General features: G+C 42.3%; 1 protein-coding gene across 16 annotated transcripts in view; it reads left to right on the top strand.

Annotated features, from left to right (window-relative positions):
• sipa1l1 (signal-induced proliferation-associated 1 like 1) overlaps positions 1-23,035 on the top strand; it is a 371,020-nt gene that overhangs the window by 170,420 nt on the left and 177,565 nt on the right. The window contains exon 4 of one of the 16 annotated variants that reach the window (XM_068039563.1): positions 15,526-15,615. The exons of 13 other annotated variants lie outside the window; for them this stretch is intronic. The gene's annotated coding sequence lies outside the window, so the exon portion shown is untranslated. Of the gene's footprint in view, positions 1-6,929; positions 7,029-7,641; positions 7,664-15,525; positions 15,616-23,035 lie in introns of those variants that run through there. 2 more of the 16 variants (XM_068039571.1, XM_068039572.1) reach the window with 2 other exon arrangements.

A 23,035-nucleotide genomic window follows, 5' to 3' on the forward strand; every position in this document is an offset into this window, starting at 1 on the left:
ATGGGTTCCATGGCAATTTGGCAAATTAGATCCAAAATTGGCTTAGTGGCAGGAGGCAGAGGATGATGGTCGAGGTTGTTTTTGCAAGTGGAAGCTTGTGACCAGTAGGGTACCGCAGGGTTCGGTGCTGGGACCCTTGTTGTTTGTCGTGTGCAATAATGATTTAGACGTGAATATAGGAGGTATGATCAGTAAGTTCGCAGATGACATGAAAATTGGTGGTGTCGTAAATAGTGAGGAGGAAACCTTTAGATTACAGGACGATGTAGATGGGCTGGTAAGATGGGCAGAGCAGTGGCAAATGGAATTTAATCCTGAGAAGTGTGAGATAATGCATTTTGGGAGGACTAACAAGGCAATGAAATATACAATGGATGGTAGGACCCCAGGAAGTACAGAGTCAGAGAGACCTTGGTGTACTTGTCCATAGATCACTGAAGGCAGCAGCACAGGTAGATAAGGTGGTTAGGAAGGTATATGGGATACTTGCCTTTATTAGCCAAAGCATAAAATATAAGAGCACGGAGGTTATGATGGAGCTGTATAAAAGGCTAGTTAGGCCACAGCTGGAGTACTGTGTACAGTTCTGGGCACCACACTATAGGAAGGATGTGATTGCACTGGAGAAGGTGCAGAGGAAATTCACCAGCATGTTTCCTGGGCTGGAGCATTTCAGCTATGAAGAGAGACTGGATAGGCTAGGGTTGTTTTCCTTGGAGCAGAGAAGGCTGAGGGGGGACCTGATTGAGCTATACAAAATTATGAGGGGCATTGACATGTTAGATAGGAAGAAACTTTTTCCATTAGCGGATGGATCAATTACCAGGGGGCATAGATTTAAGATAAAGGGCAGGAGGTTTTGTGGGGATTTGAAGGAAAACATTTTTCACCCAGAGGGTGGTTGGAATCTGGAACACCCTACCTGAAGGGGTGGTAGAGGCAGGAACCCTCACAACATTTAAGTATTTAGATGAGCACTTGAAACACCATAGCATACAAGGCTACGGATCATGTGCTGGAAAATGGGATTAGAATAGATAGGTGCTTAATGGCTGGCACAGACATGAAGGGCCTGTTTCTGTGCTGTATGACTATGACTTACCCTGCAGTGTCCTGTGAAGTTGCGATCCTCTTCTTCCACTCAAGTGTTAAATTGCGTATTGTAGGTGTGCCGCACCTGGGTGAGTAATCTTAATTTCGCATATTCCAGGACGTGAGATTTAAATGTACCATAAAAGGAAAATACATAAGAGAAATAAAACCATAATTGAAGAATATTTACATACTATGGGCTTCTAATCATCTGACTGAAAAGCTGCAGACTAATGTGCATTTGGAATCTGTATTAATTTATTTGCTAACTGTTATGTGAAAATACATGTAACTGCAATTAAATGATCTTTGCTTTAAAAAAGGACAATATGTTCATATTCTAGCTGCATTGCCAACTAGAAATATTGCACCAATAAATATGATCAGCTGTTGGAAAAGCAAAGTGTTCGTGGACATGCGTCAATGTGTAATAGTTGAAAAACCATGACAACAGCACAGATTTCCTCACTAGTCCTGCATTGGTTTTGAAACATGTGCAAGACAAACCTTGCAGCCAGAAGTTACACGGTGGAGTCAGCTTTGCCTTTAAAGGACCGCACCAAAAGCCAAGGAAGGCAGTGGGTTGCTCTAGGGTGGCCCCACAGTGCAGCGAAGCCTCCCTGCACACACTCCTCCAGGCTGTGCGGGCAAGGCGGGAGGTCCTTCTCACCAGTGATGGTAAGAAGAGGCCATCCCGCCTGAACAAGACAGTCTGGCTGGAGATGGCAGAGGAGGTGAGTAGCTGTGGGGCCATCTGGCGTCAAACGAGCATTCCCCCAGCCAGCCGGGGCCCTCTAGGCCTCGTGGACGCAGGGTACGAGTGCCAAAGTCATCCACAGCCAAAGGGCAATCAGATCAGCAACCTTCCTCCAGTCAGGCTGCTAGCACAGAGGTTGCACCGAGAAGGGCCACTCGCAAGCATTTACAGAGAACACTCTGACACAAATGGGAATGCACGGGTGGCACAGCAATGTAAATATGTCTTTCACTAAATGTTCCTCACCAACATGTGTCCTTTTCTCTGTGCAAATGATGTGTGCCAGCATATAGTGCCAATGTTACATCCCTTTGCACTGTTAGCCCTTCAGGAGAGCCAACATATGCAATAACATCATTGCCATGCCACCATTACTCATGAGCGTCTCCACGGGTGCAGTGACATGGACATTGCTTCACTCAGCTGCTGCCTCTCATGGTTTACACAGGGATGCTGCAGATGTGTACTGGTGCACAGCAGGTGAGCGAGGGTGATGTGTAGCTTGCAGCGCTCATGTCGGTTCCTATGGAGCAGACAGCCTTCGTCTGATAAGCCACTGCTGTTTACATCCCTGCATGCAGAGTCTGGGTGCTATCTGCTGTCCCATGCACCTTTCCTGTTGTAGGTCCTCAGCGTCCTCATAGTCCGAGGAGGAATCCTGTTGATGTCTCTCCTCATCATGCCAAGCCTGGCCCCTATTGGGTGCGTAATCGTGCAGAGCACAGCGAGCAGCAAAGAAAGGAACTGGCCTTTTAGTCTCATAGTACAGGGCATCACCCTATCCATCCAGGCATTGGAAGTGCTCTTTCAGCATGCCGATTGCCTGCTCAATGGTGGCTCTTGTAGCTCAGTGTTTGGCTTTGTGTATCTCCTCTGCAGTAGTGGTGGGGTCTCTCACTGGTGTTGGGAGCCATGTCTGCTAGGGATAACCCTTATCTCCAAGAAGCCACCCCTCCATCTGAGCCAGTTCAGTGAACAACGGTGGCAGCTGGGACTGACGCAAGACCCAGGTGTCATGGCAGCTGCCTGAGAAGCGGGCAGAGATTTGCATGAAGCATCTGCAGTGATCACATACCAGCTTCACCTAGGTTGAGATTATTACTTTAATGGTGACGTCTGCAGGTGGTAGCCTGGCGGGAGGCCTGATGGCCACATGGGTGCAGTCTATGAACCCTAAAACATTTGGTTATCCGGCAATGGTGCTGAAACCAATGGCTCCCTGCGCCTGGCTGTGAGGGTCCGTCCTGAAGCGGACATACTCACTAGCCCTCCGGTGCAGGGCATTTGTGACCACCCTGATGCAGCGGTGCACTGCTGACTGTGTGACCCCCACAAAGGTCTCCGGTGGGCCCCTGACGAGCTGCATCGGTGTCAAACTTGAGAACCGCTGCCACTATGAGGACTGCAGGCACAGGATATTCACGGAAGCCCATGGGCTGCAGGTCATCTTTGAGCAGGGCACAGCGACAGGTCACCACCTTCTTTACGTGTACAATCGCTTCTGATACAGGTGCTCTGACATCTGATGCCATGTCATGTGGGGCCTGTAGATGCACGGCGACCGTAATGGTGAGCTCCCCTTGGGGGCTGCTGCTCACGACCGGGGGCCTCTACGTGGACCGCACCTGCCTGTTGATTTTGGCTCCGGCACAGACAGATCCTCAGGAGCAGAGGATCACACAATGTAGGATCAGCCATACCTATTTCCATGTGATAAATAAAGTTAAATCTTTCATGTATTCGAAATTCCTAACAGGGCAGGGATTGGTGTTGACGGGTACATCGTCTGCTTTCATGGATCAACTATGTGGTGTGGTATGGCCTTGCCCATCTTGGCCAACACTGAGTGGCACAGTATGACCACATCAAGATCCTACCAGCTGCATCGATTGCCCCCACCATTCATATAACCTTCATGTTCCTACCCTTTTTGGCACCCTCACACATACACGGTGACTAGAGTGCCATTGCTCCTTCACAAACACAAACAAACGCAGACTGTACACTGTTTATGGAGGGAGGGTACACAGTACCTTCCTTCATGCCTGCACATCTTTCCCTTGAGTAATCCTAGACCCCATCCCTCCCTCCCTTTAAGAATGCAGAGCTGAGATCCCTGTAATCCCCCCGCTTCCTCCTCCCTTCCAGAATGCAGAGTGAGACCCCTGAATATCTGAACTTATCTTCAGTAGAGAACACCTCTGCCTCTGATGACCCGCTGGCTTTTCTGTTCGGGAAAGGGAAGGCATGTGACGACCCCTCGTTCAACGTAAAATCCGGAAGTGTGCATGGAAGGGCGGCGGGCTGCATAATCTGCAGAGATAAGTACCATTTTGAATATGGTAATTGGGGTGCCGCCGCCAAGCGGAGCGGGGGGGGGGGGGGGGGGAGGCGCCACACCAAGGTCCCCCCCCGCTGCCAGTAATATGTGGTGGGACCTTCTCGACATCTTTCATGTATTCGAAATTCCTAACAGCTGAGGGCCTCTCCCCGTAGAATTTTACCGGCTCCTGCGCCACGACCCACGGCGTCGAGGGGCTGGTAAAATTCAGCCCCAAGTTTTCTGAAATAAACACTGGGGGGAATTGCAAAGTACATAGGATGTTATTTGAAAAGGATTTTCTTTAACGTTCTTTTCAGAGAATTTCAGCTTCCTGTGAGAATTTGTCCTTGGATAGTTCTCAAAGGCTACACAATAACTGACTAATTCCAGGGATCTTTTGCTCCAACTACAGCCTTATAGAGAGATACAGCACTGAAACAGGCCCTTCAGCCCACCGAGTCTGTGCTGACCATCAGGCACCCATTTATACTAATCCTACACTAATTCCATATTCACTACCACATCCCCACCTTCCCTCAGATCTCCTACCACCTACCTACACTAGGGGCAATTTACAATGACCAATTTACCTATCAACCTGCAAGTCTTTGGCTATAATCTTGTCACTTTATTCTGAATATTTTAGACTAAAGAAGCGGAGGAGGCCAGTATACTTTTGAATGTTAATGTTGGCAGAAATTTTTGGTTCAGTTTAGCGAAGGGAATCAATAAAAATGAAAAGGCCCAAACTTGAGCAAAACTGAACACTGAAAATTCTGGGGGCGAAGGTGATAGAAGCTAGAAACTAAACTATAAAATCTGACCGTTTGTCCAGTTTTCCTGATTACTGCTACAAAGTATTGCAAAAATAGACACACAGCTGCTACTAATTAGGACAGAATTTATCTTCAGACACAGTCCCTCCCTCTCACCCAGTGCAAACCCTTCATTCCTTTCCAAAATCTCAACAATTCCCTGATTCTGCACTCCTGTACAAATACAGCTTGGATCAAGCACCAAAACAGTGTTACTGTTCCAAATATCTACACACCCACACATGCAATGGGTGCAATTTGGAAACTTTTTAGGGGTTTCTACCCAGTGTTTTTAACATAAGGTATCTGTTGCAGATACTCATTCTCTTTGCCTTTTTCCAGCCTCTGCCCCCGCCTTAACTTTAACGTTACTTGTCTGTGCGACAGCTGCTGTTGAAGACAATATATAAAACAAAAAATCTGGGACAATATTGCAAGATATTCAGGCTTGTGGGGGAAAAAAAGGCAAGTTTGGTGAACCGTCAAACTGCCTTCAAAGTACTCCACTTATTATGTGATAGTACATGAAACATCTGTAATATCCTGCAGAAACGAAGGGACACAGAAGGACATTGTTCTCTGATCTCCTTCTGGGATGTATATCTGTCAATGATTTGGCGAGCATTAATACAGTACAATATTTGTTATGACTAGATTGTATAGAAATTCTGCTTATTTCCCCCCACTTCCTGTTCTCTCCTCTCTTTTCTCCCCCCCCCCCCCCCCCCTCCCAAAAAAAGTCCCACTGTCCCTGTTAACTTGGCTGAACTGACTGAGCTGAAGGTTTTGGAAATCTGATTATATTTCTGATTTCTATCTTTTTTCTTTTCTTCCAGTGTTGTGAAGGAAAGGTGCAGTTTAAAATGGTCAAATTCAAATTGGTGCACTGGCAGCCAGACTACCAAATGCAAACATAGTGTGTCACCTTGGAAATTGCAGTGACTATCTTGTAAATGTTGAGTCTACATTTTAGAAGATGCATTTTTTTTTCGGCCTCTGATTATAGTATGGCTTTGCAATCATTCCCCATGTGTCCAGTGTTCTCTATATAATGTGCACTGGAATTTTTGCTAAGAAAATAAAGGGCATTTAATCAAATTCAGATGATACTGATGAATCACTCAAGCTTTGTTTGTTTGATACTTTGTTCATCTGTACCCCTCAGTGTTGTTATCTTGCAATGCTCTGTGTGTTTGTGTGTAAATGTGTATAATTGTGTTCGTCTGTGCATATATATATATATAGAATGCATATCGAGTTTGCTGCTGCCCTGTGATATGCTGAGAAGTAAAACCTCATATCACTGCACATGATATAATCCATAGTTGAAATAATTTGCAAGGCACATTATTTTGAACAGTATTCATGTCCCATCCAGTGAATTCCATGACGCACTTCCATTGTTTGTGTGTGTGTTTTTCCTCTCTGTTGAAGTCTGAATAACAACAAAGTGTAATGATTGTGCGACCTTTTCTTATTGGATTTACTTGAACACCGAGCAGCACAACTATACCTATTGCCCTTCCTAAATTGTTTGGGATAGAAGCAATTGGAGATGATGATTTAATGATCCGTACAATGCTTCATTTATTCTGTCTGTATCTTTGTTATGTAATAATTGAAGCGCAAGTTTGTGCCATTCACAAGGCCTCCCTAAATGTGATTGTATCACAGTGATCATTGTGGAATTTGTGCTAGTACATCACCACAGCGGTGGCTGCTCTAAACATTTAACTCTGTCCTGTTGAAATTGAGATCCAGTTATACAGGAGGTGCTGTTGTATAGCAATTTTACTTTGAAGTTATTGCATCCACAAGCTGATCTTCTGAAGGAGCTGTTTAACAGGAAGTCATAGTGAAGGCCAGGTTTAGAAAAGAATGATGTGATCACTGATCTGAATTATAGTGACAGTTCCCAGCAGTTGGACACAGGACATCTTGAAGTATGTGTGGGAGGATTTATCCCTAACTTCACATCTTGGAAGCAAACAGTACAATCACTTGGAAGTAGATCTAAAGAATTCTGTTTGTCTTTGTAAAGGTCAGCTCTGATGGATTTATGAAACTCTATATGTGTTTCCTGTATATGTTTGAAAACTCTGATGTGTTTCTATTAGTTCAATTTGTGTTGAATATATGAACTTGGGCCTATTCTACATTAGTTCAGGATTAAACTTACATGTCCAGCAATTCTCTGTCATCTGGAATGACTCTTGAAGGCTGAAGACTAATGATTACAATGGTCACAATCCATTGGTAATTTGAGCTTGTTTCTGTGATCCTCCAAAGAAGTGAGTTTTTAAATGCGCAGTGTACGTTCCTGGCAACACCCCTCTTTTGTTTCATTTGTGACACCCACTCTTGGTTGTTGAGAAGAATAATGTTTCCAGGGTGTGCAATGTTTAAGACACACCCAGTATGTCATGTTGACAGGGTTTGGTGGTTTGTAAATGAAACACTATAGTTTGGTCCTAGGGTTTATTGAGTGTATTGTGCTTCACAGAGAAGGATTTTATTGGTAAATTAATCTACTGTAACAATGGCCAAATAAGTATGTTACGTTTGAATTAATAGATCATACCTCCTTACAAATTGAACGAACAGGAGTAGAACAAATAACTAGACGTACATGTACCTGTAGTTTCTTCAACAGTGACAAGTGGTGGCAAATAATGAGTAAGTGTTTACTTATTGAAGCTGTGAAGTAGATGCAGAGGGAATAGTTCACCAAATGCATTTCTTCAGTTTTTTGTGCTCTCCAAGTGGCCATTCTTAATGTGTGACCCTTGAGGCTGAGTGTTCGATTGTTGGACTGTTGAGACTGTTCCAGTCAAACTCAATTGATGTTACGTTTTGGGATTTTATGCTCGATATGCTACTGCAACTGGTTGTATTATGCCTTATGAACTGGAGTGCATTTTCACCTGACCAATCTAGCTAAAAGATAGCAAGACCCAGGGATCAAACTGAGAACTCTTACCGCTGTGCTTTGTTTATTGGAATGTATCATGTCCTTCCATGTAATTCCCTTTGTCTTCAGAAAGTTATTAAGTATAGACTCAGAGACTGGGGCAACCTTTTTAGCATAGAAGAGATAAATGAACAAAACCCTGTCTAATCCCTATGCATAGGAATAACTCATATCTTTGTTCTAAATTCAGTTGCCTGGATATCCTGATTCTGTACCAGGTGATCTGAAACCTAGTTTGAGAACCTGTGAATTGACAACCGAACAAAAGACATTAACAAATGAGAACATTTTTAATTACAATTAACATCTTTTGTCAATTAATTAGGATGTTTCTTTCTCCCCGACCCTATCCACAGTTTGAAGTCTGTAATAATTGAAACTTTGTCTATCCAGCCAACATAAAATATTCAATATAACAGGTCAACCCAATGTCTTTGTATCAGTCTACATTGGCATGCTAATTGATCCTTTGACCCACACCAAAATTCAGTCTTCCTAATATGCAGACACTTCCCTGTCTATACTTAATCAGGCAACCTGTCTGAGTTACCATCCATGTACAGTGGCAGCATTTATACCAAGGTCTTCTGGAACTAGGCACGTCTCTGCCCTGTCCTGAAGTTAGAAGATTAGCCTGAAAGTGATGTAAATTAGTTTGTTTAAACTGCTGGCAATGGTTAACCATAACCTTTTGTATATTGTAACTAGTATTACCAATTTCAAAAAATAAGCTTGACAAAGATCACCAAATGCTTCATTTTTTAACCACGCATATTTTTACTGGCTGTCCACTTGGCCTTTCATATCCTGGGATGAGGTCAAGATTAGATTTAGCTTCTGCATCTTCCATGATTCAGTGGGTGATCGACTCCCATCTCTCTGGTATCACCTCAATAAAAAATGGTCTTTAGGATGGATAAGAGCATGGAACTGTATCTCAGCATGAATCCGTGACCTTAGGAAAGGAATGAAGAAAACTTGTGTCAACGGTGAATTATGTGAGAGGAAAGCAAGAGAGTCATATATTTGTGAATTGTAACTATTCAGCATTTTCTCTCATACTGAGTCAATGATATAAGGATATTGAAATAATAGAAAATGCAGGAAATACTCAACAGGTCTGACAGCATCTGCAGAGAGAGAAACAGAATTAACATTTCAAGTCGATGATCTTTCTTCAGAACTGCTTTTGCTTTTATATAAGGAGACTAGTTGTCTTCAATGCGAGCACAGAGCTAGTGCTAACAAACTCATCCATTGATAAAGTATATGGATTTCCCTGCACCTGTGCACCCACCCTGGTTTGTTTCCCTATTGTGGATAATGTCAAAGTCCATTGTTACCACTGAGATTTTATAAGGGGAGGTGAAATGGGCAGAATCTTTCAGGCATTGAATGAAGCGTTTTGTTTTAAATATGCTTTTTACAATGATGCTTATTAAAAAAGCCATTTTTTTGTGCAATGGAGACCTGACAGGTCTGCTCAAAATAATCTTAACCTAGATTGGGGTTTGGGGGGTGGTGGTGGAAATGAACCTAGAGTACTGATGGGAGGAAAGATGGGGCAGGGAAGCACAAACAGACCATTATTAGATTGACTTCATTCTAAAAGATTGTTTGACATGAGCTGCCTTTTTCCCTAATTTTGGAAAGTGAAATGCATATTTGGGAATAATTGTATGTTTTAATTCTTAGTGTTGTCCAGAAACTGTTTGAGAACCCTGGCTGGAAGGAACGACCTTCTGATTCTGTGTGGGCTATGTGGGAGAATGGTCTGTGAGCATTGGTATGGTACAGTGTTGGAAAGTACTCTTCCACGGGCATTGAGTGGCAGCCTGACAACAATTCCTGGCAGTTTCTGCGAGTGGGGATTTATTTATTTTGGAATTGGCATTGCTACTCCAAAATAATCCATGAATAATTTCCCTTTCTTCACAGCGGATATACACGTGGCACTGCAATAAAGAAAGGGAATTGAAACTCTGTCATAATTTTAAGACTGGGAGGAAAAGAGTATATCCAAAAATCTTCAATGGTCTGATCTTAAATACCACTGGAGTCCCTGTGGGGAAAAATTCAAATGGTGTTCTGGTGCCTGACTAGATATTTTTAAATAAAAATCTCAAATTGATGTAATTTTATTTTATTGGTACCTTCTTCATTTCGATGGTGGAAAGTTGGGAGTCGTGGGCGAAGGTTTGGGAAGGTGAGTCTAGATGGCAAAATTCATAAGATATTTTGGAGTCGAAAGTGGTGACTAGCCAAGTGCTTCTACAGTTGGTCATTTGTATTTTTGTTGCCAGTTATTGTTAAGAGCACTCTGTTCTATATACGTAAACATGCTTGGAGCTTTGTCTGAAAGAATATAAAAGGGCAAAATTTTAAATTCTGAAACCCACCAATAACCCACTCACTTCCAGTTTTAGTGGAGGTGACTGATCAGCTGTCGGGCTGTGAGCCTCTGTTTTAGCAAGGTTTTTTATTTTTTTATGGAAGTGCTTCCATTTTTTATCACATTTTTTAAGGACTCATTTAAATGGTGGAAATGGATACGATTTTGGAAGACTGAAGATTTCATAGCTGCTGGATTTAGTTTTGTTTTTGGCAATTCACTGAAAGGACATTGAGATGCTGTGTTTGAAAACCTTTACTGGATGTCACCTGCCTTAGGCTCAATAAATAACAGAACCGTTGATGGCCTGGGGAAGATGTTTACAGAGAAGTGACATGTCAAGATTTATGAGGATCAGGAGGTTCTGACTGGCTGTTTTGGGGTTTCGCTTCTGAGAGTTTTTTTTGGTTCAGTTGGGGTGTGGACACTGTTTGAAAAGCAGTTGAAGATCAGCCTGCTAAGAAAAAAAACCAGCTCATTTTTCCTACTCCTCTCTGAGATCCTGAGAGGTCCAGTACATTTTCCTTTTTTCTCCTGTCTTTGAAAAAAACCCTGCATATTCAGTGTGATAACCGAAACCCTTGATGCCACATTTCTCCTGAGAAGCTGGAAAAAACCTGCCAGATTAATTCTCGACGCTGCCTGAAATGATCTGCTCCAGAAAAGATCCCAGTGACCCATCTACATGTACTCGGACACCAGACCAAAAGGGACAACTGACATATTTCCATATCATAATTTTTTCTCTTCAAGAATTAGCAAGTATTTGGCCAAAGTATTTTTTTTTTGCCTACTTTTTGTAACAGACCTCTGCAGAAAGAATTCTTTATTTTTTTCTGTGAGAGTGTGTGTGGGGGGTATTTTAAAAGGGAACTTTCATATTTCAATCTGTGTTAATGCTTTGCTTCATTACTGGAAAAGTCTTGTTTTATAATAAACTGATTTTTTTGTTTATTAAAGAAACTTGGTTGGTGTATTTTATTCTTGGATAAAGAGTAGAGCATATGATTGACCATGTTGGTAACTGGGTAAACATTTAAATATATGGTGTGACCTGTGGAGAAGTGGAACTAGAAAAGACATGGCACTCCTCCCTCCTCAGTCGTAACATATTTTTTACTCCGAGTATTTTTACTCCTATTGGGCTGCGGGGATCCTGGCAGGTAAAAGGAGCCAAAAAGAGCTTGATCCATGAGGTGAGTGCCTTTACTGCATTGCTTGTGGGCCAGGCAGAGCAGGAGCATTTCCTCCAGGCCCAAGACGGTAACCTGCACACAATTGTATGACCCTGCCCACCTACCCCCCCCCCCCCCCCCCCACACACACACTCGCTCTCACGCTCTCACACTCTCACACTCTCACACTCTCACACTCTCACACTCTCACTCTCCTCCCACTCTCACTCTCCTCACACTCTCACTCTCACTCTCACACACTCACTTAACTGACATACGGTCCCTGACTCCGTTTCTGCCCAACAGACAACTAGTTTGGCTGGCTATCAGGCGAGAAACCTGCTGAGAAAATCTAAATGATGTCCTGCAATTAATTTCTGAGAAATCCATGCTTCTAGATTTCTTGTCCAAGAATCTTCCCCTTCCTGGTCATTTCCCAGCCCTGAGTAAATATCATCAAAGCCAAAGTTTCTGTTGTCCAATAATTAAAATTTATCTGCGGTAGTACCACTAATACTTGCTGTAATGGAGGAGTTTCCCATCTTCCAACCACCCCCCCCCCCCCCCCACCCAACCCCGGTGAAAATTGGATCCTTGTGTATGGTACAGCAATGAAAGCAAGTGCAAGTAGCTATCAGAAAGACAAAAATAGAATCCATATGGCTAGAGATAAGAGAAAATAAAGGATCAGTTATACTAATAAGTGTAGTCTACAGACCACTTGGAAGGGAGGTAGAGGAAGAAATATGCAGACAAATTAGGGAATTGAGTAAAAAACATAGAATATTAATCATGGGGGATTTCAACTACCTGGATATTAATTGGACTGAAGAGGTAGCAAAATGGGCTAAGGGAATGGAGTTCCTACAATGTGTACAGGACTTCCTTTCTAATCCAGTATATAAAGAGCCTAACACAGGAAGATTCACTATTGCATCTAATAATAGGGAATGAACTAGAGCAGATAAGAGAAGTAAAAGTAAGGGACCATAATACAGTGCATTTCAAGATTATAATAGAGACAGACATAAGAATGATGTAAACGAGGTCAAAAAATTAGAGAAAAGCTGATTTTGAGGGGCTGAGAATAGAACTTGGGAAAATAAATGGTTGGCATCCTTCCATGGACAAAAGATAATGGACACGCAGCAAACAATTCATTTAGGTGTGGTGTCTTCTCTTGGTTCACTTTTGTTGATGACTGTGAAGGCCAATCCTTGAGAGGCAGGATCTGCCACAAGTGCTGCACGTGAAGCTGCCAAGTGATGCTGTGAGTTATTTTTGATGGCACCTGTTGCCAGCTGCTCTAGTGCACACCAGCCCACAGGATGTGTCGTCATTTCCCCCTTTGGCCAGCTAGTGACTGCCAAGTGCGATAGTGGACATTTAGCATCTTCATGTCATGCTTGCAAGCATCCTTGAAGGGGAGCTTTGGGCGCCCCACTGGTCGTCTGGCTCCAGCTACCTCACCATACCAAAGGTCCTTGGGTTTGCGACCATCTGCCATCCTGTTGGCGTATCCGATGCACGGAAGCCGCCTCTGTTTGATTAATGCCAACACACTTGGGAGTTCTGCCTTGGAGAGGACTGCCATATTTGTGATTTTGTGCTGCCAAGATATACCCATAATGCACTATCGACAGCGAAGATGGAAATTATTGAGCTTCTTTTCCAGGTCGCTGTGAGCCATCCATGTTTCACAACCATACAGCAAGGCGTTGAGAACACGGGCCTTATAAACATCAGCTTGGTCTTAAGTGTCAGCTTGGTGTTATACCATGTGCATTTCGCAAGTCGGCCAAAAGTGGTAGCTGCTTTCCCTATGTGTGTATTGAGCTCTGCGTCAAGGGTCAGATTGTCTGTCATCTAGTGAAGTGTTATTTAGTGTGATCAGGGGTGGAGATGCAACAACTTGCCCCATGATCACAGTTTTCTTGATGCTTTTTGTCAAGAACAAATTGCAGGCATGGGAGAAACAGTCCATGAGTTTTTGTAGCTGAGTTTCCGTGTGAGCGAGTAGCACAGCATCATCAGCATAGAGGAGTTCTCTGATCAGGGCGTGATGTGCTTTTGTCTTTGCTTTCAGCCTTGATAGATTGTAGAGATTGCCATCTGACTGTGCATGTAGACTCCTTCCATATCTGCAGGGAAGGCGAAGGTCAGGAGCATGGAGAAGAAGATGCCAAAGGGTGGGGCTAAGACACAACCCTGTTTCACTCCATTCTTTACTCTGAATGGAGTGGAGCCATCAAACTGTACAGTGCAGTGCATGTTGAAATAGAAGGAACGGATGAGACTGAGGAGCTTTGGTGGACAGACACTTTTCCCCAAAATTTGGGGAAATAAATAGGCAAACATATTGGCAAACAATGCAGAACAATAGTGGGAAACATTTAAAAATGCATTTATAATAAAATAAAGGATGCATTGACTGAACTAATCAAACCCAGAGGATCAGAATTCCTGGTCTGGGTTGATTACATCCATGCTTTTTAAAAGCATGCAGGGGAGAGATAGTAGAGGTATTACTACACATATTTAATAATTTATTAGAAAAAGGGGTAGTCCCAGAGGACTTGAGGATAGCTAATGTAATACCGATGTTTAAGAAGGGGGACAGAACATGCCCAGAGAATTATAGACCAGTCATCTTAATATTGGTGGTAGGAAAAATAATGGAATCCCTACTAAAGGAGAGATTAGATGAAGATCTATAATGAATAGTCAGCATGGATTTCAAAAGGGAAAGCCTTGCTTGACTGACCTTATTGAATTTTTTTAAGGAGGTGATAGTGTGTGTAGACATTGCAGTAGTTGTAATTTATCTTGACTTTCAAAAGGCCTTTGATAAGGTGCCCCATAATAGACTAATGAATAAAGTCCGAGAATGCAGAGTCAGGGCAAGTGGCAGAATGAATTGCCAGCTGGCTTCAAGACAGCAAGCAGAGAGTAGGAGTAAAGGGTAGTTATTCAGAGTGGCAGAAGGTGGGTAATGGTGTTTCTCATGAATCAGTGTTGGGACCACTGCTGTTCACATTTTATGTAACGATTTGGACTTGGGGATCAAAAAACAATTTCTAAATTTGCGGATGACACCACACTTTGTTGCGGGAAGGGGCTAGTCAATACTGAGGACGACTGCAACAAATTACAGGCAGACATTAATAAACTTGCAGAATGGACAAATAATTGGCAAATGAAGTTCAACACATTTAGAAATAGTACATTTTGGTAGGAAGAATAGGGAGGTCACATTACTTGAAAGGTGCGAGTCTAGGTGGGGTGGAGGAACAAAGGAATCTGAGTGCAGATATACCAATCATTAAAAGCCTCGGATTAGCAAGTCCCTTTTTTTTTAAAAAAAAAAGAGCAAACCCAGCACTAGGCTTTATTTCAAGAGGGATAGAAATGAAAAGTAGGGAAGTTACGCTAAACCTGTATTGAACCAGAGTACTGCGTGCAGTTCTGGTCGCCGTATTATAAAAGGCTGCGTTTGCTGATAGCGCAACCATTAGGTGGCGCAGTACTTGCACATGCAGAAATGCAGCTTCATGCACTGAAACGTCATTGTCGTTGAGGATGGCGTTTTGCTTTATGAACTGGGTGATCTCTCAGATAAGCGATCAGGTTGGATATATACGCACAGCCACCATTCTTGACTTCTGGTTGCTGCACTTTTGTAACTTTTTTCACATTTATAAATTCTTTCTAACTGGAGCTTTTAAATTTCAAAATCGGGGCTCAAACCATTTGTTTTCAATTCTAATTTATAAAGAACTTTTTTTTTAAAGTACATATATATAAAAAGCAAAATGCTTTGTTGAACAGAAATAATCAAAAGACGTCAGAAATGACAATTTCTATTTAAATTGATAACTTGGTCTGATAAGGTGATTTCCCTTTATCTTGCATTTGTGATCAGTGAATTAATGGGTGAATCAGGGGTTAAATCCTAGCAGTTTAATACTACAATCATAACAGTTGTCTCTTACTGTTACAGTTGCAGGAGGGGTGTATACGTCCATTGATATAGACAGCTGTCCGTAGCATTGCTACAATTAGGAAGCGGTGTGTACAACCTTTGATACAGGTATCTACAAAGTGACTCTGATTCCTTTCCAGACATGTAGACGGGAAGTTATAATCTGTGTTGCTAAGTGTTCATTCTGCAGTGATTCATAGAAACAATTTTTATTTCACTATCTTACTGCAGTTACTCCCTCATCACATTCTCTTTCAATATTATCTCAAATCTTGCATTATGATCTCACCTTATTTCAAAAATCTGCAATGCGGCAAATAAAAATGAAAAATTATTGAAAGTTTTGGTTGTGAATATTAATATCTCAATGAATCTAATATAAATGCCACTAAGGAATGACGGACTAAATTGCACGTTAAAGCCATTGTTTGAAATGTTGTATGGTCAAACACTGTCAACTCTGAGTTGATAGTAATTATGATTAGAATTCAAATTACATTAAATACTTTTCGTGATCTTTATTGTCCAAAAACACAAAATATGCTGATGACACCCAGCTCTACCACATCCCTCAATGCCTCTGATTTGTCATGGTGCTTGTTCTACATCCAGTATTGCATGAGCAGAGATTTCCTCCAATTAAACATTGGGAAGACCGAAGCCATTGTCTTCTTTCCCCATCGCAAACTCTGTTTACTAGCTACTGACTCGATCCGTCTCCCTGACCACTCTCTTAAGCTCAACCAGACTGTTTGCAAGCTTGGAATTTTATTTGATTGTGAGCTGAGTTTCCATGATCTCTCCACCACCGACACCACCTATTTCCATCTCTAAGATTACCCATTTACACCCCTGTCTCCGCCTATCTGCTGGTAAAACCCTTATCCATGCTTTTGTTACTTCTAGACTCAACTATTCCAATGCTTGCTTGACTGGCCTCCCATCTTCAACCATCTGTAAACTTGAGCTCATCCAAAACACTGCTGCTCTTTTCCTGACTGTCATCAGGTCCCGTTCACTGATCTGCTACTGTGCTTGCTACATTGGTTCCCTGTTTGGCAATGATCTGATTTTAAAATTGTCATCCTGGTGTTCAAATCCCTCCATGACTTTGACCCATCCTGTTTGTAATCTTCAGTACAACAACTGTCAGAGAACTCTATTCCTGCTTTGTTGGTCTTGTGCATCCCTGATTTTCCTTCACCCCTCCGTTGGCCGCTGTGCCTTGAGCTGCCAAGGCCCTAAGCCCTGGAATTCCCTCCCTAAACTTCTCTACCTCTCACTTACTCGTTAAGATGACTTCTTTGATCAATCTTTTTTGTGACCTGCCCTAATGTCTCCTTATGTGGTTCAGTGTTAAATTTTGCTTGATAATTTTGCTGTGAAGTGTCTTGGAATGTTTTACCATATTAAAGGTGTTGTATAAAGGCAAGTTGTTGTTGTGATGGTTGTGCTTGGGTATTTTGGTGGGAGAATTGCAATTTGAGATTTGCTTTTGGGGGGGTGTGGGGGGGGGACGCGAATTATTTCTCTTCAAATAGAAATGAATACTTCCCATTTTAAATTGTTTTTCTCTTTGATTTAATGCTTGCAGTGTTTTAGGAAGGCATTTTAAAGCTATTTGCTGCGGTGCAAATTTTTGAAGTGTTTTAGGATGTTCAAAATGCCCTGGATTACAGAGCAAGGGTGGGGTGTAATTTAACTGTGGTTTGTGCTCCTGATAGTTATTCAGGAGCACCTGCTGAAAATGTACATGTCCCAGCAGTCAGTTTACGCTCGAGATGGTCACTAGAGTAAGAATAGATTGGCTATCACTTGTCCTGTGGAGTTGATGTTAAACCTCATTTCATTGGTGATTAATATGTTGAATGTTATAATTCAATCAAATTTCTATTACTGTCCTGGTCTTTGACTGTTTTCATAGGGGCAGTAACTTGAGGATAAACTAAAACTGAACTTAATGGAAGTTGTGCTTTGATATATTTTCTCTTGCAGTTGATTTTAGTGAGTGTGTTTTGGAATGAGAATTCTGGGCTGGTACTGCCAAATAATGTAATTCGAAATCTACTTCCAGTCACATATTCGTACCATTGCTGCGACCGCCTGTTTGCACTTCCATAACATTGCCTGACCTGTGCCCGACTCAGCTCAGCTCATTTATACCTTTGTAACTTCGAGACTTGACCATTTCAATACAATCCTGGTTGATCTCCCACATTCTGTCCTTGAACTTGCCCCTAATCTTGAGGCCATCCAAAACTCTGCTGCCTGTGTCTTAACTCTCACCAAGTTCTGTTCACCTATCACCCATGCACTCGCTGAATTACATTGGTTCCCAGTCAAGAAACATCTTGATTTTAGAATACTTGTCTTTGTTTTGAAATCCCTTTGTGGCTTTGCCTTTCCCTATCTCTGCAATCTCCTGCAGCCCACAGTCCTCTGAGATATCTATGCTCATCTAAATCTGGCCTCTTGAGTATCCACGATTTTAATCACTCCACCATTGGTGGCCTGGCCTTCATCTGCTGAGGACCTAAGTTCTGAAACTCCCTCCCTAAACCTCTCTGCCTCTCTACCTTGCTTTCCTCCTTTGAGATACGCCTTAAAACCTGCTCTTTGCCCCAAGCTTTTGGTCAACTGCCCTAATACCTCCTTATGTGGCTCGGTGTCATACTTTGTTTTATAATGCTCTTGTGAAGCATCTTGGGACATTTTATAACATTTAAAGGCGCTATATAAACATAAGTTGTTGCTTTGCTATAAAATGTCATTAGAAGTGATACGTAACCAAGTGCATGTTTTCTTCCCTTCTCCCCTCATCACCCCATTTTTGTGCCAAGCTGTACTGATTACATTAATTTTTATGTTGAAGTACAGTTCCATGGACCCTGGATCTACCATCCCCCACCCCCACACCATTACATCAGATCGTTCTTGCTCAACATCTCCATACATTCTCTTTCCAGTAGGAGCCACTGAATAATGATCAAAAATGGGAGCCCTGGTATTTAAGAAAGAAAATACCCTCTATTCACCCAGGGATCTGAGCCCAATTGTGTCCCAAATGCCACCCAGGCTGACATTAGTTAACTGAGCACAGAGCAGACATCAAATGTGGGACCTTTCTGTCTGGAATGGCTCAGTCCCAAACTAAGGCAAGTGCATCTGCCAACTTAATGTTAAGGGGAGAAAAGCTACTACTTTAACAGAATAAAGTGTATGTGGCGAGGGTGCATGGGGGCAGGTGGTCGAATGCTTCCCCCCCCCCCCCCTCCTTTGTTCCATTGGCCAAATGTTATTTGTTCAAGCCTGTTTTAATGCTTAAATACCATGGAATAGAGCTGGGTATGTCGAAAAGCCACAGGGAGCAATGAGCACTCCTTCCTTCCTGTAATGCTGCAAGAATGTTTTAGTGCTTTGTATTATCCCAGAGGAAAATTGAAGTCATTATTTTGAAATGCTGCCATGCGAGCAAGTGGAAGCTGTAATTAGTTTGCACATTCAATTTAGTCAGCATCCTGTGTTATTCACAAAGATGAAAGAGCGGAAACACCAAGTTTACTGTTTTCATGGTTGGAGCAGCAAACGTGAATCTGGAAGCAAAAGCTTGCATTGTAGAGGGTGTTCAGCTGCTCTGACACTATAGTGTTGCAGGGTGTACAGAATGTACAGAGCATTTAATCCTGATCAAACTCTACACATTTGCACAAAAATCATGGATTTACTGTATTTATTGGCCATTTTACTGCGTTGCATTCTTTCTCTGAATAAGTCGTACATTAAAATATGGTGAATTTGTTGCATCTGTCTTACCTGCATGCTTTCATGTCTTGAAATGTAAGGTGCAGCTGAAATGGCAATCTTAGTATGTGTAGGAGATGTTTTGCTGTAACAGATGCACAATGGCATCCTCTAATGTGCGACAGGTTGGGACAGAAACATGTTGCATAATACTGCATCATTCAGATCATTCTGGGTATTGCCAGGAATTTTGTGTATGTGGGTGTATATATCAGGTTATCTGATCATCTGTTTCAACTTTGTATTAACAAACTTTTGTTGTGTAACTTGAAGCACACTTAAGTAACAAGTATAACACAACCCCTTGAGGACACAGAATCAAACTATATTGGTTTTGAAACTGTTTAAGTATATAGATGGGGAGGAGAACCCTACAATCCATCATAAATCATTCACCAAAAGAATTCTACAGTCTCCGTTACTGCAGCAACCAGCTCTTAAATTAAATCAAAATTTGTCTCCACTACCTTGAAGTTTCATTCCATATAAAGACCTTCCTGTCATTTGCCTTTTGCTAGTTGAACCTGTGCCCTCTTGTTAAACTGCTCTAATTTAAAGTAGTGCTCCTGATAATACCTGTTTTTTTTCCTGTCATTTTTAATCTTCTGTCTATCCCTGAGGTTCCTCTAGCTTCCAACCATCATCTTTCAAGGCTGAAGAGTCAGGTTTTCCTAGTTATGTCAGCCTCAATGCTTCTCTATATAGCTTCTAGCACTCTGTCCCATGACCAATAGCAGCCACAGTAGTCAAGATTCAAGCACACGCAAAATTTTAGCATTACTTCCTCCAACTTTGTACTCTACTGAATTAGCAAGAATATAAGTAAATATTCTGTTTGTTTTCTTGATTGATTTAGTGGTAGCAACTTTATAAACCTCAGAGCTGATGCCCTGTCAACTGTCTTAAACTGATGATCAGATATGCATAGATGCGTTTCTGTATCTGTGTTTGCACTGCATCGCATTATACAGTAAGCAGTCACACCAAGTACTTCATCCGGTCTCTGACAAGTGGCATCCATCTCAGCAAGTTGTTGATCTCCTTTTACCATTAGGCTGAGGAATTAACTTTTTGATGTTGTACAGTGTCCCATAGAAGGTTAATTTGTTTAATAAGTCTAGCTCCTGTGTCCTAATAGCAGAAGCATAAGATACCCCCATTTTCATGGATCCATGATGAGAATCGGACTTGTTCATTCTATGGAGTTCAGTCAACAAAGAGCAACTGAGTCATTCACTGTAAAAATGCCTTTAAATTGATATATCGGGACACTGATTTAGAAGACAAAAAGTCAGGTCAGATTTGGAGAATGCCATGCGTTGCTCATTTAGGGTCTGACCTGGAAGTGACCATTTCCCAAAAAGATCACAGTCTAGAGACTAGTGATTTCCTGTAGCTGAACTTGGAAATGAATGGATGCTAGTAAGAAGAGTAATTAATTCAGTAAGCATACAGCAATAGTGAGTGCTTTATGACTGAAGGCACTGGCTCCATTAATCATTGGGCATATTTCTCTGTTCCTTCGGAGATAAAGAACGGAAGATTAGCACGCAGCTGAACTAAACAGGCAGCAGTGCCTGCTGCTACAGGAGAGTTAGCCATAAAATAGTGGACAGAAGATTAATACATTAGAATGTTGCTGCTGTAACTCAGTGTCTAGGTACATTACAAGCATATTTCACTCCATCAGGAAAGTATGCGTGGGTTGTTTTCTTCTGTGGGTGTCTAATCCTCTCTGCACTTCCTTCTGAAGCACAAGGGTTAACTATGCTAGAGCTGCTGAATCTACAGTTACCTGCATATTTATAGGACTTTAAACAAGTCATACAGTTGACTGCAAATTGCTGGTAAGCTTGCAGTTGAAACATCCTTCAGTGTGGATGTCATTCTGCATCGATATGTAGTGCATTGTACTCATCACAGCAGCAATCAGCACTCTTAACAAACACAAACTAAACTGAATCATCCCATGAAATAAGTTTAGTGGTTACAAAGCAGTAATCCAGTCTCAGGATTTAGGCGAGGTTGATAACTCACTTGAAATTCATTTGTTTCAATTTATAGTGTCCCTGCTTTAGATTGCTTTGTACGTCTTTGCTTCTGTTTGTCCCCTAAATGCTAGATATGCAGAAGAGGAAAGTCAGCATCTCGAAGAGAAAGGTCGGAACTTTCATCAGAACAGTATGACATCCCTTCCAGATGCTGTGACTTGATGTGCACTTGTAGTATTTTCTGTTTTAATTAGTGAAATCCTTGTGTGTGTTTTAAATCGGTGAATTTGACATTTCTTCAGTGTTTTAAATTTGGCAAGCAATCCTATTCGCACCTACACACACATTCCTCAGCAATGCTTCTTTTAGAAGGTCCAACGGACGTGTTAGGGGGAGGTGTTGAAATGCGGGGGTGGATGGAAGTAAATAAATTGGTTATTTTTGTAGAAGACAGGAAGGAATGTGCCAAGATAATGTGAAGTACTTTTATTAAATAAATTTTAAGAATGTAAACAGAAAATGCTTCGATTCTTTTTACAACAAGAAAGTTTGTTTCGGTAAGGTTTTCTGTAAAATATAGTGGGTATTTTAAATGCAGAACCTCTTACCGGAAAATTTATTTTGATGTCTGCAACAAATTCCTCTTACGAATGTGATCATGAATGCTGCAAATGTGTTACTCGCTCGAATGGTTAGTTTCTTCAAATGTGTACTGTTGCTTGGTGTCTAATATCCTCCCATAAATCTCAAACTAATCACACTAAAGCCTGGCTCTGGTATAAAATTAAAACCCTCCCCAACTACAGCCAACCCGAACCCGACCTGGGCCCCGAGTCCTTTAATTTTTTTAAATGCCTGACCCAACCAGAGCCTGAACGCTGGATGCAGAATACAGACCCGACCCGAACCTGACATGTTGTTGGCTTTGGTCAGGTTCGGATCGGGTAGCCAGGCTTTAGCTCACGGTCCAGCTTCCCATTACTGACACCCCTCCCTCCCTCCCGGTCTGAGACACATCGAGACCAGGAGCAGCCCTGACACAGCCTATGGTCTCGCTCCCCATTACTGACCCCCCGGGTGTGAGACACTGACGGTGCCTGCAGCGCCTTTTCCTTCCGGAGATGGGTAAGAAGCTGCTGCTGCTCAGCCGGAGTCACGGGAAAGGATGTTGAAAGGCTGGGCGTGGCCAGTATCTGCATCTGGGCCCATGGTGTGGGGAGATAAAGCCTGGCTCCAGTATAAAATTAAAACCCGACCCAGGCCTGACCCAACAACAGCCAACCTGACCCAGACCCGAGTCTTTTAATTTTTTCAAATACCCGACCCGATCCCGACACGTAGTCGGGTTTGGTCGGGTTCGGGTCGGGTAGCCAGGCTTTAAATCACACCCTCATCTCCATTTATAGTTATTTTTTTCACCTTTTTTGCTTCATCTTTTTAATTGATTATGTGCAGGGGAGCTCTCAAATGCCTTGTTTCTGTGGCCACTCTTTTTCAGAGAGCCTAGATAGTGAGTGAGTGGCTCATCTGTGGCAACCCAGTCTGACCTTGTCCTCCGTTAACAGGCTGTATGCATGTGCATGTCTATCTTTCCACATTGGGATTAATGGATGATTGTTCTGTTTGCTTCACCGTCCACACTGTCATTCCTAATCCAAGGTTGTGATCAGTTGCAGCACTCTCCCAGCTGAGAAAAGCGAACACCACAGACTGGGATGGAGTTTGGAGCCTTTGAT

Source organism: Heterodontus francisci, chromosome 9, assembly GCF_036365525.1.
Source record: "Heterodontus francisci isolate sHetFra1 chromosome 9, sHetFra1.hap1, whole genome shotgun sequence".
In the NCBI taxonomy this organism is placed as follows: domain Eukaryota; kingdom Metazoa; phylum Chordata; class Chondrichthyes; order Heterodontiformes; family Heterodontidae; genus Heterodontus; species Heterodontus francisci.